The sequence below is a fragment of the Pristiophorus japonicus genome, chromosome 4 (assembly GCF_044704955.1).
Source record: "Pristiophorus japonicus isolate sPriJap1 chromosome 4, sPriJap1.hap1, whole genome shotgun sequence".
In the NCBI taxonomy this organism is placed as follows: domain Eukaryota; kingdom Metazoa; phylum Chordata; class Chondrichthyes; family Pristiophoridae; genus Pristiophorus; species Pristiophorus japonicus.
In genome coordinates this window covers 300,023,086-300,036,252 of record NC_091980.1, presented here as the reverse complement: position 1 = coordinate 300,036,252, position 13,167 = coordinate 300,023,086, and the positions used below count along the sequence as shown (strand labels likewise).

The window sequence follows — 13,167 nt, the reverse complement described above, 5'->3', positions numbered from 1 at the left end:
TTGCATTGCACACAGTTTGTGTCCCATGGAAATTCAAAACGGCTTCACACCAATGCCTCTTAATTGAAGATTTGAGTGGCAATGTAATGCCCATAGCAACACCATAGTGGGAAAAGGCCATTTAGCCTATCATGTCTGCTCCATCCAGTGCCTCTGTATACGGTTATTCCAGATTATGGACTTCTCAATAATCAAAGCCTGTTATGGTGTTCGATCAGGTCAGCAAGCTGCCCATGGCAAAGGCACAAGGTATCTCTTAGACTGGATTCCTGGAGGGAAGTGAAGGTGTGGAGGACAAAGAATGTCCCATCACAAGACGATCAAAAAGCGTAACGCCATCATGGGAAAGCACCAACGATGGAGTCAAACACCTTCTGCTGGACAGACAGCAGTGGAAAAAATGGTTTGCCTCATGTGCCACTTGGAACCCGAGTCTCTAAACCAAAACTAAGCTTCTCTCCCACACTTCCTGTTACCCCCACTTTAAAAGAAGCATTAATTTCCATTTCCATCCTGAAAAAAAAAATGCAAGTTGTATTAAAAATGTCTAACTCTCAACCCTACATAATCCTTTAAACCCAATGAATGCAAAAGCTTTTCCCATTCAAATCACTGGTATTGCAGCCACAAGATATTTGTCGTCTTTAATTGATTTTCACAAGATTGTTTTAAGCTATGAGCCTGTGAACACAATGTAACTAATTCAAACTGTAAGTAATACATCGAAAAATATATCTTGCCTGGTCTCTGCTGCCAATAGGACAATTATGAAGGTTAGTTCAATAATTAACATATAATCTGAATTTACATCTTAAGAAAGAAGCTGAAACGAGAGCCTGGAAGAGGAGAAACAGTATAAACTTTAAATTTAGTCTTTAATTCAGAATCATGCAGAGAAATAGGCTTAGCTCCTTAACTGCTCAAATGCACTATGTTCCACTCTGATGAACAGACTGCACTGTATCTGTGCAGCGTATTATTTACCAAAACAGTTATTTTACTAGGAAATGTCATTTCTAAGTAATAAGATCGGGGTGGTGTAAACAAGACACACGGGAAGATTCAGAAGTTTACAGCAAAGCTGCCCAAATATCATTTGTCAGGATATGTTTTGGTAATTCGAGTCCTATTGAGTATTCTTAGATTCCTGTTTCGACACCATATGGGTGAATAAATATCCTGACTGGAAATGCAGTACTGAGATGCACAATGTGAGATATGAATGGGCACCTGTAAGATGACAGAGAGACACGACATTGTTGGACAGGAAGAGACTAGCTGATCCATCAAGCCTGCCCCACACAATGATGGCCAGAGCATCATGACTAGACCAGTCATCCTTCCCCCTGGGACAGGCAAAAACACACATTCATTCGATTATTGTTCAAAGAAAATGGTAGATTTCTGGCCTAAATTCAGTTAATTAAATAAAGCTAGGGTTTAAAATGCTGCGGAGGGCGAAATTGCCCCTTTTTATAACCCCGTTAGCGCCCCAGGTCACCAAGCAACCGGCGATGATGTCATCATCGAGCACGACGACCCCTTAATGCCCCACAGGGGAGAAAATTGCCCTGCGGGTCACGAAGCTAGCCAACATGCTCTCTCGGGGCGGTGCTTACAGGTGAGGGCAACAGCTGCCATATTTTTTGCTTGGTCGACTCTCAGGTCGGCTCAACAATGGCGGCCTTAGCGTGGTCCGGGCAGCCCGGCACTCTGTTTTGGGTGGCCCGGTCACACACTGCCCCGGTGCTCCAGTGGAGGCCATCAGAGGCCTTGCAGGGTGCGCAGCGGAGCTCCCCTTTAATCAAAGGGGAGGGGCATTGAAGCGTGTCAGTGCTATGTGGAGCATCCGTGTAGTGCTTCCTTCAGTGCCCCGGTTACCAGCCCCAAAGGAAGTGGAGCGCATGAGAATTTGCCTCCACTTATGTGAGTGGTGCTCAGGGCAATTCTGCGACGGGCGCTAAAAGTCCCGGCCCCAGAAGGTTACCGCCCCCAATCGGGGTGCAGGGCAATTTCGCCCCCCCTTAGTATCAGTAATGGTGACCATGAAACTAACGGATTGTTATAAAAACCCATCTGGTTCATTAATGTCCTTTAGGGAAGGAAATCTGTCGTCCTTACCCGGTCTGGCCTATATGTGACTCCAGACCCACAACAATGTGATTAACTCTTAACCACCCTCTGAAATGTCACAGCAAGCCACTCGGTTGTGCACAACCGCTATGACAAAGTCAGCACTGTGGGAGTAAACAAGGACTGCAGCAATCCTGACATCAGCAGTAGGGAAAATGCTAGAATCTATTATTAAGGATGTGGCAACAGGGCACTTAGAAAATAATAATAGGATTGGGCGGAGTCAACACGGATTTATGAAAGGGAAATCATGTGTGATGAATCTGTTAAGAGTTTTTTTGAGGTTGTAACTAGCAGAATAGATAAGGGAGAACCAGTGGATGTGGTGTATTTGGATTTTCAGAAGGCATTCGATAAGGTGCCACACAAAAGGTTATTAAACAAAATTAGGGCTCATGGGATTGGGGGTAATATACGAGCATGGATTGAGGATTGGTTAACAGAGAGCAGGAATAAACGGGTCATTTTCTGGTTGGCAGGCTGTAACTAGTGGGATATCGGTGCTTGGGCCCCAGCTATTCACAATCTATATCAATGATTTGGATGGAGGGACCAAATGTAATATTATCCAAGTTTGCTAATTATACAAAGCTGGGTGGGGATGTAAGTTGTGAGAAGGATCCAAAGGGACTTCAAGGGGTTTTCGACAGGCTAATTGAGTGAGCAAGAACATGGAAAATGGAATACAATGTGGAGAAATGTGAAGTTATCCACTTTGGTAGGAAAAATAGGAAAGCAGAGTATTTTTAAATAGCGAGAGATTGGGAAATGTTGGTGTTCAGAGGGACCTGGGTGTCCTTGTACACAAATCACTGAAAGTTACCATGCAGGAACAGCAAGCAATTAAGAAAGCAAATAGTATGTTGGCCTTTATTACAAGAAGATTTGAGTATAAGAGTAAAGGCGGAAGAAATTGCCCCCCGCCCAAAATGGGGCGCACCCATCCCGTTTCAATGGTTTTCACCACAGCTGTGCTCGCAATCACCTCGAGCGCGTCAGTGCTCTTCGTTGTTTTGTTTTCAATCGGATCAGGAAGTCTCTCTCAATAGGGGCGGGGTCTACATGAGAGGGGCAGTTATGAGGCGGTGTCAGCACCCGAGAGGCAGAAGTTGGGGGCGGTGCGGAGTGACCGCCGCGATGACATCATCACGGCGCCGCGTCACCACGGCTCTCCCCTTCACTTAAACGGGAGGGCCTCCGCGGTGGTTAAACTTCGGCCCTCTGGGCCACCAGGGAGGGTTTTGGCCGAGCCAGAGGGGGGTGCCAGGCTGCCTTGTTGGCGGCCCGGCCGAACCCGTGGGCATAACTGTCGGGCCGACATGCCAGTTGGCCGACAAAAGAAAAACATGGCGGCAGCGGCAGTGCGCCCTCTCCTTTAAGGGAAGCCGCCCCGTCGCTGTAGAAGGCCACAGCCTCACAGTGCGCACGGTGATGACGCACTTAACACCGATCGGCAGCAGCGGAGCGGTGAGGGGGGGTTTGGGGCACACTGGGAAACCTCAGCAGGGCAATTGGGCTATCAGCGGCCATTCCATGAAAAGTCAGCGGCCACTCCACTCCGCAGCATGGCCGCCGATTTGCGATGGTAACAGGCCTTAAGGAGAAGGGCAATTTCGGCCCCAAGATGTCGTACTGCATTAATATAGGGCCTGGTGAGACCACACCTGGAGTATTGTGTACAGTTTTGGTCTCTTTACCGAAGGAAGGATATACTTGCCATTGAGTAAGTGCAATGAAGGTTCACCAGACTGATTCCTGAGATGTGGGGATTGTCCTATGAGGAAAGATTGAGTATACAAGGCCTACGTTCTCGAGAGTTTAGAAGAATGAGGGGTGATCTCATTGAAACATACACAATTCTTATGGGGCTTGACAGGGTAGATGCAGAGAGGATGTTTCTCCTGGCTGGGGAGTCGAGAACCAGGGGTCACAGTTTCAGAATAAGGGGTTGGCCATTTAGGACTGAGATGAGGAGAAATTTCTTCACTCAAAGTGTGGTGTCCTTACACCTTACTATAGAATCACACGAGGCATGTACTGCAGACAAGGTCACTCCGTGACCTGAACCTTTATTCCCAGGACCAAGAAGTGCTGACCCTACGTGGGACCTCCCTTTATATACCTGGATGACCAGGTGAGGAGTGTCTCCCACAAGTTCACCCCCTGTGGTCAAGGTGTGCATTACCTAGGTGTATACAGTGTACAGTGTTGTTACATAAAGGTTACAGTTATGTGAAGGTCACAAACATGACACAAAGGGTGATGAACCTTTGGAATTCTCCTCCCGGGAGGGCTGTGGAGGCTTAGTCGTCAAGTATATTCAAGTGATCGATAGATTCTTGGATATTAAGGGAATCAAGGGATATGGGGATAGTGCAGGAAAGTGGAGTTGAGGTAGAATGATTAGTCATGATCTCATTGAATGGCGGAGCAGGCTCAAGGGGACAAATGGCCTACTCCTGCTCTTAATACTTATAATTCAGTAAGGCGGCTCACCGCACCTCCTCATGGGCTTAGGGATGGGCAATAAATGCCAGCCTTGCCAGCGATGAGAGTGTTGACTTATGTTACTCGTGCATTAATCTCCATGCCCCAACATACTCCGCCCCAGCGACAGGACACAGTGCAACATCAACAATACATTTTTTTTAAAACACACAGTCCAAAAAAAACACATTTAAAATTAAACACGGACATTCTGACGACAACAGAACTGAAGCAAATGCAGAGACTCAGGTCACACACCACTTCTCATGGACAGTCTGTGATCGGCCGTCCATCAGAGCAGGCAGTGGAGGGAAACAGATAGAGGCACCCTTGGGAAAAGTGACGGGGAAGGAGAAACGGTCCCATACCAACTCCTTCTTTGACGACTCCCCTATGATACATCACCTTATGAATGTTTTCTCCAATCTGTGCGGGAGATTTTCCAATTGTTTCTGTTGAATTTATTAACCCCTGTGGTAGTGATGTATCCATTGCACAATGAATGAATGAATGCTCTTTCATCCCCCATTTATGCAATGCTAACTTTCTTTACAAATACTGTACTCACAAGCAGGAGCGGCGAGGTCGGGGCAAAGGAGCGACGAGAGATTGTAGAGGGACGTGATTGGGGCCAAGGAGAGGCGTGGGTTCGGGGTCCAGAAGAGGCGAGGGCCCAGGGGCAGCACGCATTGCGATATGTGCGCGCATTTGGTCCATGCAGCAGAGCTGGTCTCCAGTCGCCTTGGTCAACCTTTGCCACTGGACCAAGACCTAGCTCTGTCAAGCCCGTGTGGTGGCTGGTGTGCAACAGCCACCACAAGTTAAAAAAATCCACGCACGGGCATCTTCCACCCTTCAAGATTTAGTTCTGGGTCTGGAATATTAGGTCCTTCATTGGTGAACCTGTGAACTTGTGAACTTTTTGGCGTGGAAGCAAGTCATCCTTGACTCGAGGGTCTGCCTATGATGATGATGACTCAGAAGTCAAGCAGTGATTTTTAACGGGAATCAGGCAGGCTTGGATTGCAACACTGTGAGGCACGGGATCTTTTAACTCCCAGGGATCATCTGCAGAGCCCCGGTCAGTTGCCTGAATCCAGCTGGAGGCTAAATCAGAATGTCGAGCAGCAGGAGGCTTCCGAAGGATTGGCTCCCAGAATGCGGGGAGGGGCTTGCTGGAGGTCTTTGGATGGGGGCGGGGGGGGGGGGTTTGGTGAAGGGAGCCCATGGCAGAGGGGAGGGCTAAATTTTCCTCGTGGAGCCTGGAGAAGCACTCCTGCTCCTTACGGCCCCACAGGAAAAGTTTAAAAGAAAAAGTTGAAGAAACTTCTGGTCCTGTCTCTTTTTCCCGCTGGCTTCAACGAGTGGGAAAACCACAACAGCTTCCCCACTCAGGCCACTGGTTAAAATAGAGATTCCAGCGAGCCTCCAGCACAGATACAGGCCATTCGGCCCAACTGATCTGTGCCGGCGTTCATGCGTGACACAAGCCTCCATGAGGCATGGGAGATTTTAACTCATCTCACCCTATCACCATAACCTTCTATTCCCTTCTCCCTCTTGTGCTTATCTAGCATCCTCCCTAAATGCATCTATACTATTCGCTTCAACCTCGCCCTGTGGTAGCAAGTTCCACATTCTCACCACTCTCTGGGTAAAGAAGTTTCTCCTGAGTTCCCTATTGGATTTATTGGTGATTATCTTAAATTTACTGTAAAATCCTTACTCTATAGTATAAAACCACACGAGGCACATCCTGGGGACAAGGTCACACACAGACCTTAACTCTTTATTTACAGCACTAAGATAACTCAACCCTGCATGGGACCTCCCTTTATATACCTGGGTGCCCAGGTATGGGGCAGTCTCCCACAAGTGCACCTCTTGTGGTCAAGGTGTGCATCAAGGTCAAGTGTATACAGTAATACAGTGGTGTTACACACATGACATTTACGACCTCTAGTTTTGGAGTCTTCCCCTCCCACCCCACCTCCCAACCTCCAACAAGTGTAAACATTTTCTCTACCTCTACCCTATCAAACCCTTTCATTGTCTTAACTTCCTACATTACAAAAGTGACTACACTTCTAAAAGTACTTACACAATAGCAAAATACTGCAGATGCTGGAATCTGGAATAAAAACAGAAAATGCTGGAAATCTCAGCGGGTCAGGCAGCGTCTGTGGAGAGGAAGCAGAGTTAACATTTTGGAGTCTTCCCCTCCCACCCCACCTCCCAACCTCCAACAAGTGTAAACATTTTCTCTACCTCTACCCTATCAAACCCTCCGGCAGAACTTCGTCAGATCACAGTGCTGACGAAGGGTCAGCGACCTGAAACGTTAACTCTGCTTCCTCTCCACAGACACTGCCTGACCCGCTGAGATTTCCAGCATTTTCTGTTTTTATTCTGAAAGTACTTAATTGGCTGTAAAGCACCTCGAGACGTCTGGTGGTCGTGAAAGGCGCTATACATAAATGAAAGTCTTTCTTCCTTTCTGCCTGCTATTAATGCAACCCGACTACATATTTAGAGAAGGACCCTGTCGGTTTCCAGTGGATGCCCTTGCTGCATGCTCAGGAGGTTAAAATTGAAAGCGATGGGAAGGGAGCAGGACATTGTCAGAGTGTAAATCTCCTGGGCGCTTTTGAAGGCAGGGTTAAAATTGCCCGTCATTTCTTAGAGCTGATTCCAACTGGTTGCTAAAATCTGTTTCAGCAATTAGGGAGCACTAACAATCCCAGAATATAGTGATCTCTATTCTATGCATTATACAATTGTGACGATGTTATTACATAAGAACATAAGAATTAGGAACAGGAGTAGGCCCCTCAAGCCTGATTCAATAAGATCATGGCTGATCTGGCCGTGGACTCAGCTCCACTTACCCGCCCTCTCCCCGTAACCCTTAATTCCCTTATTGGTTAAAAATCTATCTATCTGTGATTTGAATACATTCAATGAGCTAGCCTCAACTGCTTCCTTGGGCAGAGAATTCCACAGATTCACAACCCTCTGGGAGAAGAAATTCCTTCTCAACTCAGTTTTAAATTGGCTCCCCCGTATTTTGAGGTTGTGCCCCCTAGTTCTAGTCTCCCCGACCAGTGGAAACAACCTCTCTGCCTCTATCTTGTCTATCCCTTTCATTATTTTAAATGTTTCTATAAGATCACCCCTCATCCTTCTGAACTCCAACGAGTAAAGACCCAGTCTACTCAATCTATCATCATAAGGTAACCCCCTCATCTCCAGAATCAGCCTCGTGAATCGTCTCTGTACCGCCTCCAAAGCCAGTATATCCTTCCTTAAGTAAGGTGACCAAAACTGCACGCAGTACTCCAGGTGCGGCCTCACCAATACTCTATACAGTTGCAGAAGGACCTCCCTGCTTTTGTACTCCATCCCTCTCGCAATGAAGGTCAACATTCCATTCGTCTTCCTGATTACCTGCTGCACCTGCAAACTAACTTTTTGGGATTCATGCACAAGGACCCCCAGGTCCCTCTGCACTGCAGCATGTTGTAATTTCTCCCCATTCAAATAATATTCCCTTTTACTGTGTTTTTTCCCAAGGTGGATGACCTCACACTTTCCGACATTGTATTCCATCTGCCAAACCTTAGCCCATTCGCTTAACCTATCTAAATATCTTTGCAGCCTTTCTGTGTCCTCTACACAACCCGCTTTCCCACTAATCTTTGTGTCAAATGCAAATTTTGTTACACTACACTCTGTCCCCTCTTCCAGGTCATCTATGTATATTGTAAACAGTTGTGGTCCCAGCACCGATCCCTGTGGCACACCACTAACCACCGATTTCCAACCCGAAAAGGACCCATTTATCCTCTGCTTTCTGTTAGCCAGCCAATTCTCTATCCATGCTAATACATTTCCTCTGACTTATTACGCTTGCGACTACTGGTGTTGTTGTACCAAAGAGATAAAACCAGAAGCGAACAAGTCTTCTGAGTGGTTTACTCAAAGATACACTTGTTTGAGATGGGATGGATGCAAATGTTCCTTTCCTTTCTTACGCTAGAACTAAAGTACTGATTATTTTTTAAACAACAACCTATATTTATATCATCATAGACAGTCCCTCAAAGCGAGGATGACTTGCTTCCACGCCAAAAAGGGATGAGTTCACAGGTGTTTCAATGTTCCTGATCCCAAACGAATATTCCAGGTCCCGAACTACATCCTGTGCGTGGATTTTTTTAACGTGTGGTGGCCGTTGCACACCAGCCACCACACGAGCTTGACAGAGCTAGGTCTTGGTCCAGTGGCAAGGCTTAACCAAGACGACTGGAGACCAGCTCTGCTGCACGGACCTAGTGCGCACACATATCGCAGTGTGTGCTGGCCCATGCTGCCCCTGGGCCCTTGCCTCTTCTGAGCCCCAAACTCACGCCTCTCCTGGGCCCCGGTCACTTCCATCTACAAACTCTTGCCGCTCCTTCGTCCCTCCTGCTGTGCCTGCAATCAACGACCTGGCTTCGCAGCGGGCGCCCTCCTGCAGCAGCATGCGCTGCTCCCTGCAGTGGTTTGCCCCTGCACGCTGCTCCCTCCAATGGCCCTGGCCTGCTGATAGTAAAATGTCCCAAGGCGCCTCACAGGAGCATTAACACAATTTGACACCGAGCCACATAACGAGTTATTGGGGCAGATAACCGAAATCTTGGTCAAAAGGCAGGTTTTAACGAGCATCTTATTAGGAGGAAAGAGAGGCTTAGGGTGGGGAATTCCAGGTCTTAGGGCTCTGGCAGCAGGAGGCACGGCCGCCAATTGTGGAGTGATAACAATTGGGGATGTTCAAGAGGCCAGAATTCGAGGAGCGCTTTTCGACAAAACCAAACCCTTATAACAGAGAACGTATATAAATTCTCCGTCGACTATCAAGGATTCAGATAGCCACTAACAGTAGCAAATTCTGAACAAGCTTGGTATAAATCATACATTGTCCTTTCTTCACAAGACAGCGACATCAGCCTCCAGCACTTGGACATGGCTCCAGTATCTGGGGCAATGAATATGAAGATGAAAATGGCAGACGTCGCAATTTTTTCAGTTCCATGATAGAACTCATTGACATGCTAAGGTCTCACAATTACCCAATAATAGCTGCTTCGGTATTTATTCTCTTCTTACCCTGCTACACTGAATGTAATGACTATTGATTTAACATGGTTATAGATGAGTAGACAGTAAATCGACGTTAAAAGGTGTGTTTCATGTGTTTTGATTTTTAAAGCGCACAGCACTTAATTACACAAATAAGCTACATTTCCAGCTGCCTTTAGACTGAGGCCAAAGAAAAAGATAAAAGAACCTGCCGATGCTGAGAACCCTCAGCAGGTTGCAACTGAAACATCATGCTTGACAAATATTCTGGAATTTTTTGAGGATGTTTCCAGTCGAGTGGACAAGGGAGAACCAGTTGATGTGGTGTATTTGGACTTTCAGAAGGCTTTCGACAAGGTCCCACACAAGAGATTAACGTGAAAAGTTGAAGCACATGGGATTGGGGGTAGTGTACTGACGTGGATTGAGAACTGGTTGTCAGACAGGAAGCAAAGAGTAGGAGTAAATGGGTACTTTTCAGAATGGCAGGCAGTGACTAGTGGGGTACCGCAAGGTTCTGTGCTGGGGCCCCAGCTGTTTACACTGTACATTAATGATTTAGACGAGGGGATTAAATGTAGTATCTCCAAATTTGCGGATGACACTAAGTTGGGTGGCAGTGTGAGCTGCAAGGAAGATGCTATGAGACTGCAGAGTGACTTGGATAGGTTAGGTGAGTGGGCAAATGCATGGCAGATGAAGTATAATGTGGATAAATGTGAGGTTATCCACTTTGGTTGTAAAAACAGAGAGACAGACTATAATCTGAATGATGACAGATTAGGAAAAGGGGAGGTGCAACGAGAGCTGGGTGTCATGGTACATCAGTCTTTGAAGGTTGGCATGCAGGTACAGCAGGCGGTTAAGAAGGCAAATGGCATGTTGGCCTTCATAGCGAGGGGATTTGAGTACAAGGGCAGGGAGGTGTTACTGGAGTTGAACAGGGCCTTGGTGAGGCCACACCTGGAGTATTGTGCACAGTTTTGGTCTCCTAACTTGAGGAAGGACATTCTTGCTATTAAGGGAGTGCAGCGAAGATTCACCAGACTGATTCCCGGGATGGCGGGACTGACATATCAAGAAAGACTGGATCAACTGGGCTTGTAATCACTGGAGTTCAGAAGAATGAGAGGGGATCTCATAGAAAGAAATGTTTAAAATTCTGACGGGTTTAGACAGGTTAGATGCAGGAAGAATGTTCCCAATGTTGGGGAAGTCCAGAACCAGGGGTCACAGTCTAAGGATAAGGGGTAAGCCATTTAGGACCGAGATGAGGAGAAACTTCTTCACCCAGAGAGTGGTGAACCTGTGGAATTCTCTACCACAGAAAGTTGTTGAGGCCAATTCACTAAATATATTCAAAAAGGAGTTAGATGTAGTCCTTACTACTAGGGGGATCAAGGGTATGGCGAGAAAGCAGGAATGGGGTACTGAATTTGCATGTTCAGCCATGAACTCATTGAATGGCTGTGCAGGCTCGAAGGGTCGAATGGCCTACTCCTGCACCTATTTTCTATGTTTCTATGTTTCATTGGCCTGTTCTCAACACAGATGCTGTCTGACCGGCGTCATGCTTGTAGCATATTCTGTTTGTGTTACATATTCAGTCAGAGATGCAAGTGTAATTTTACACACTGATCTTTCCTTTATTTGACTTCATAAGAACATAAATCAAAGCAGGAGTAGGCCATTCGATAAGATCATAGCTGATCTGCTCTTGGGCTCAGCTCCACTTCACTGCCCGCTCCCCATAACTCCTCACTCCTTTATTGTTACATATGTAAACCTGTATATACCTTGTATAGCCACCAGAGGGTTCATCCCCTGGAGTCCTGTGGGATCCCACAATCCCTTGGGAGCACAGGTACTTAAGGAGGCCTCACAGGCTGGAGAGGCACTCTGGAGACTTGCAATAAAAGACTACGGTCACACTTTACTTTGAGCTCACAGTATCCAGTCAGACTCTTTATTCATACATAACACTTATCATTCAAAAATCTGTCCATCGCCACCTTAAATATATTCAATGACCCATCCTCCACAGCTCTCTAGGGTAGAGAATTCTCAAAAAAGAAATTCCTCCTCATCTCAGTTCTAAATAGGAGACCCCTTAATCTGAAACTATGCTCCCAGTTCTAGATTCCCCCACAAGGGGAAACATCCTCTCTGCATCTATCTTGTCGAGCCCCCTCAGTATCTTATACGTTTCAATAAGATCACCTCTCATTCTTCTCAACTCCAATGAGTATAGGCCCAATCTGCTCAACCTTTCTTCATAAGGAGACGAGAACTAGGGGGCATAATCTTAGAATAACGGACCACCCATTTAAAACTGAGATGAGGAGGAATTTCTTCTCTCAGAGCGTTGTAAGTCTGTGGAATTCACCGCCTCAGAGAGCTGTGGAAGCTGGGTCATTGAATAAATTTAAGACAGAGATAGACAGTTTCTTAACTGATAAGGGAATAAGGGGTTATGGGGAGCGGGCAGGGAAGTGCTCCTGAGTCCATGATCAGATCAGCCATGATCGTATTAAATGGCGGAGCAGGCTCAAGGGGCCATATGGCCTACTCCTGCTTCTATTTCTTATGTTCTTATGTTCATCTCAGGAATCAACCGAGTGAACCTTCTCTGAACTGCCTCCAATGCAAGTATATCCATCCTTAAATAAAGAGACCAAAACTCTACGCAGTACTCAAGATGTGGTCTCACCAATACCCTGTACAGTTGTAGTAAGACTTCCCTGCTTTTATACTCCACCCACCTTGCAATGAAGACCAATATTCCATTTGCCTTCCTACTTCCAAAGTCGGTTCCCAAGGTTCTCACTCCAATTATATTCTCCTTGAAAAGATTGTCTCCCTTCTTCTCTTCAGTGAGGATTGCCAGATGGTAAACAGGAAACGGAAATTTGGCTCAATTTACCTTCCTAACCCGGAGGCATTGACACCAACCTCTGCCTGAGTGGAGATCAGCTCACTCACTACAGATCAAGGATCAAGCCCACGATTCCCTGGTCTACAAGACTCACTGGACAAACTCTCTTAAAACACTAAATGGTACCTCAGCCAATCCCCATTTTATGTTTGGAAATGTCACATCCAAAGCATTAAAATATAATTCTCTTTCCAATACGGACTGACCTGCTGTGCATCTCCAGCGGTTTTTCTGCTTTATGTTCAGGTGGCTGTGGCTTGAGGGGACGATTGTAACCCCACTCGCTCAGCAGAAACCTGACCCGTGGGATGTTGTGAAAATCGCCCTGACTCTTTCTTACCTGCCCGAAAGCCGCCATGATCGCAACATTTGCAATTTAAACCTGCTCTCCCGAGCAGGCAGCAAGGAGGCGCAAACCCGGAGCCAATGGGGTCCTTCTTTACATAGGCATGTTGTGGGCCGATGACATCACTGAGACCCGACTGTAATTT

At 46.6% G+C, this 13,167-nt stretch overlaps 1 protein-coding gene and 1 pseudogene across 1 annotated transcript in view; both read right to left on the bottom strand.

The window, feature by feature from the left end:
- Positions 1-13,034, bottom strand: part of LOC139261937 (small ribosomal subunit protein uS8-like) — a 107,113-nt pseudogene extending 94,079 nt beyond the window's left edge.
- nrxn3a (neurexin 3a) overlaps positions 1-13,167 on the bottom strand; it is a 2,272,338-nt gene that overhangs the window by 1,946,224 nt on the left and 312,947 nt on the right. The gene's annotated exons all lie outside the window — the stretch shown is intronic.